This window comes from Haliaeetus leucocephalus, unplaced genomic scaffold (genome assembly GCF_000737465.1).
Source record: "Haliaeetus leucocephalus isolate CR32 unplaced genomic scaffold, Haliaeetus_leucocephalus-4.0 Scaffold229, whole genome shotgun sequence".
Classification (NCBI taxonomy): domain Eukaryota; kingdom Metazoa; phylum Chordata; class Aves; order Accipitriformes; family Accipitridae; genus Haliaeetus; species Haliaeetus leucocephalus.
This window is the reverse complement of record NW_010972665.1, coordinates 1,222,581-1,226,711: the sequence shown is the minus strand read 5'-3', so window position 1 is coordinate 1,226,711 and position 4,131 is coordinate 1,222,581.

Sequence of the window (4,131 nt, the reverse complement as noted above, 5' to 3'; positions counted from 1 at the left end):
TTGTTGTTTGGGTTTTTTTTCATGTTTGTGGAGAAATCCGTGGTGGCCCACGCAGCCCCTTCACCTGGCTTTGACCGGGGTCTTTGCTTCTTACCGACACTCCCTCCTTAGTTTGTCCGTAGCAAACCCCTTACCGCAGGCAGAGGGAATCCCCTCTGCTCCTGCCAGCCCGTAATTTGGCATTTGCAGCCCATCCTATGGGAAGCAGTCGCACTCAGGTGGTGTTGAATGCTCGCCTGCTTTTGCTTGCCATGTATAGTTAGAAGAAAACCCTTTGTTCACAGAAGCCACATTAACCTATGTTAAGTGCCTCTGCCTGTTTCTGTTATAAGTCCTTCTTAACCCCACTTAAAGAAAAATTAGTTAGGAAATGACAGTTAAAGTTTTGCATCCAGTTTTAGTGGTGTAACTTAATTTGCCCTCCTCCGCTCCAGCATTTGCCTGCAAAACATCGGGGTTCGGTTCAGACTACCTCGCTTCTCTGTCCGTGTACCCACCTGCACCCAAGTGTCCCTGCATGCAGGTGCTCGTGCCCCGCTGCTGCCCGCAGCCTGCCCGGCTGCCCCTCACAGGGAGCTGGGCCCTGCCCCGAGCCGCTCACTGCAGACCGACAAAAAGCAAGGGCGCGGCGTGCCTGTCTCTTCCTTCATGGGGGCAATAAACCCCAAACTCCCTGTCCCTTTGTGGCTTTGTGTGGGGTGTGCTGCTCAGCATGTTGTCGAGGCTGGCCGCTGGCCTCCCCCCGGGGGACAAGGAATTGCTCCGATTTGTAGCAGTACCTCTGCAAACCAGAGGCATCCGATGAGCTGCTGGCAGCCCTGGGCTCTGGCCTTTCCTGACATCTCTGTGCAGCTTTGAAGTCCCTGTGGGCCCCAGGTGAGGAAGGGCCGTGGCAAGTGGGACGTACCTGAAGAACCTGAACTTCTCTGAACTGCACTTAAAGAAGACCAGGATGGTGAAACTTGTCAATTTTTTTAAATATGTCCTGCCCCGTGGTCTCCTGCCAAGGGGTCCTGCTGCCTGAAGGACCCCAGGTGCCAGAGGGGAGGCTGCTGTCTCTGGGACCAGCAGAGCTGGCAAGTGCTGACAAATCCACAGAGGGGGGGAAATTTATTAATTTTCTGTGTAATCTCTTTCAATTACAGTAATAATGCCTCATTCTTCTAAAGCATTTTTTGGACATGAAAGCAGCTTTAGCGTACGGGAAGTGATATTTACTTCATTGTTATTGTAATTGTTGCCATTTCCTTCCAGGGAAAGGCTCTTGGGCAGAAGTATGTCTGAAGTCCTACCTCGCTGCTCTTACCTCTTCTCCTTGGTCACGTTTGTCAGTACTTAGGGGCACATACCAAGGGACGTAGATCAGCAAAGCAGCAAAAATAACCACCTCATGAGAAATTGTGACCCCGGAAACTAAAATGTAATAAAATAGCCTCTCTGGTGGTGGTGACGTAAATGCTGACAATTGGCAGCTCTTATCACAGCTTTCTCTTGTGGCCCCTCTGACATTTTTAATTTCCCCTCTAAGACTTCAAGCAATTAATCTTTCCTGTGGTTTGCTCCTAAGGCTCCTGGGCTCGTCCTCTTGGCTCAGGAACAAAGCTCTTGGCAAGTCCCCCCTTCACCATGTAAAAAAAGATCTGGTCCGGTTTTGCCCTGTTTTGAAAAGAGTCTGATCCTTGTGTGATGACTTTACGGGGCTATAACGTCATTTTTCTTCTTGCTTATTGCAATTGGTACCTGTGCTCTGACCAGAGAGCTTTCTGGGCATGATGGAGCCTTCCTCTCCTCACAGGATGGGGCAAGCTCTGTCAGCGAGCTCTGGCTGTAGGACCAGCATCTGCCAAGGGTTTTGAAGGCCTTGGTACCACCAAGGTGTGTGATGGGGGTGGGGGGGGCTACCGGAGAGGAATGAGAGGGTGGGGAGGCCATAGCTGTGATGAGAGCATCGCCCTGGGAGCAGGGGAGGACGCTGCCATCTCTCCCTAGCATGGTTATGTGTTTGCTTTGTGCTGCAGCATGTAGGTTGTAGGTCTGTGGCACAAATGTGCTCATGGGGAGTGCTGTTAGCAGTGGTGCACAGGACTGGGCTGCCTGCCCCAGGCCAGGCGTGCATCCTTGATTGCACCGGGGAGCAGCATCACCCTGCCACTGCCAGCGCGGCAATTCGGGTGTGCTATGTGGGGGACAGGTCCCTTCCCATGTGGCCAGTGGAGCTTGGCTCTGCGTCATCCAGGGATGCCTGTCCCATTGATGCACTAATGGGGTCACCATGCTGCTCCAGGTGTGTGCTCTCATGGTAGGATGCCGGGAGAGAGACATCCATCCAGTCATGGGCCTGAACTGGGTGTCTTGCAGCTCTCTTTGAACCAAGGTGCCTAAATTCAGCCTGCATTGCCTGCCAGAAGCTCAGATTTGGCTTCTGGCAGTGTTGTCCTCATGGTGGGCTCTTGAGCTTGTCTTGGTATTTATGGCCCTCATCACCATTGTACCTCAGATCCTTACTAGTGGCTTTTGGCTTCTTGAGCCCCCCTCTGACACAGGGAGGATTTATCCTGGTCATGCTGGTGGGAGGCAGCACCATTTGAGTTGCCAAGGCAGCTCATTCCTCAATGGAATCATTGGGAGTCATTGGAGTTTGGTGCTGCAGTCCCGGGTCCAAGAAGGATGAGGAGCACTGGTGCTGTAAGCATGGGAGCCAGCTCTGGCTGGCTGCAGCTGTATGGCACCAATGGCCAGTTGTGCCTTAGGAGAGCAGCAGACGAAAATTATGGTATTTCCCTAGCTGCTCTTATCTTGTCTTTTCTCGCTGCCCTACCCACCTTTCCACTTGAACTGTGTGTTCAAAACTCCTTCAGGCTCAAACACATCATGAGCATCTTCTTGTGTGAATGCTTCTGGTTTCTTGGTTATGTTGGACCAGTCGTCCCGGTGAGAGCTGAGCGTAGGGATTTCGCAAGTGCTACGCATGAGGGTTTATTGTGGAGCCTCCTGTCTCTTTTAGAGGGTTGCTTCACAGATGTTTCTGGTTTATGTTTCTTTTTAAAACTGTAGGGTTATGGTGGACACTTTATTACAGTCTTTGTTCAGAAAAAAACTTGTGTTGATCAGTGTAACAAACCCTAGACCAAAGCCTGCTGGATTGCCTTACAGGAGTAGGAAAGACCCTTGTCTTTATCGCTCTTTGGATGATACCATGCAGTGAGTCAATGGGGTAGAATTTGAGAAAAGCTCTTTCTGAGCTGTGGATGGACATGCTGCAGGATAATAGTGTCCGTAGAGCTGGCCTGTGCACAGCGTAGTTCCTGGTTAGATCCCAGTGAGATTGGTGGAGGAAGCAAGCAACATGTTGCATGTTGCATGGGCATGTTGCATGCCCATGAAGTGGAGCTGGCTGTAAAGCAGCACAGTTGATGGGCCCCATCCCTCTCCATCCCTCAGGTAAGGTGAGCTGTTTCCTGTTTGGTTGCATTTGATTTTGATAAACATTGGTGATTTCTGCTTCCAGTTGAATATATACATGGAACTGTGATAAACCTTGTTCTTGAGATTATTTTTGTGGTTTGTGGTAGTGACATGTTGATCTTGAACATCTGATCCAAAATATGGGCAGAGGGGAGTTTTGCTCTATGTTTTGTCACATCAAAAACCTCCCAGCCCTGTTAAGGAAGGGTGTCTGTCAGAGTCTGTGAAACTGGACATTTTGTTATGAAAATGAGCATTTTTCCCAATGAAAAAGCAGTTTCAAGACATCCCAGTTCTGCAAATATATTGAAAAGATGAAATCTCAACATTATGCTTGTTGCTGATTTCAACCATAGTAACATGAATTCATCCCTGTTTAGTCTGTTTATCTATTCATAGTATTTTAAAAGCTCAGGATTTATAGCAAGTACAGAATTGGAAGGTAATTGGGTATTTCTTGGGTGTTTGGGTTTTTTGTAAGCATGGCCCTTTGAACCAGCTCTATAAACTTAAAACTTGATTTAGTGATAAAACTGGAGCTGATGATCTGAAATCAAGCATGGGACTGAATCCCATGGTGTGAAAAGACATCAGGTTTGACTTTGATACTGGCTGACATCCTTACCCCACTCTCAGCCAGTCGCCCTGTTGGGAAGCAGCTGAGCA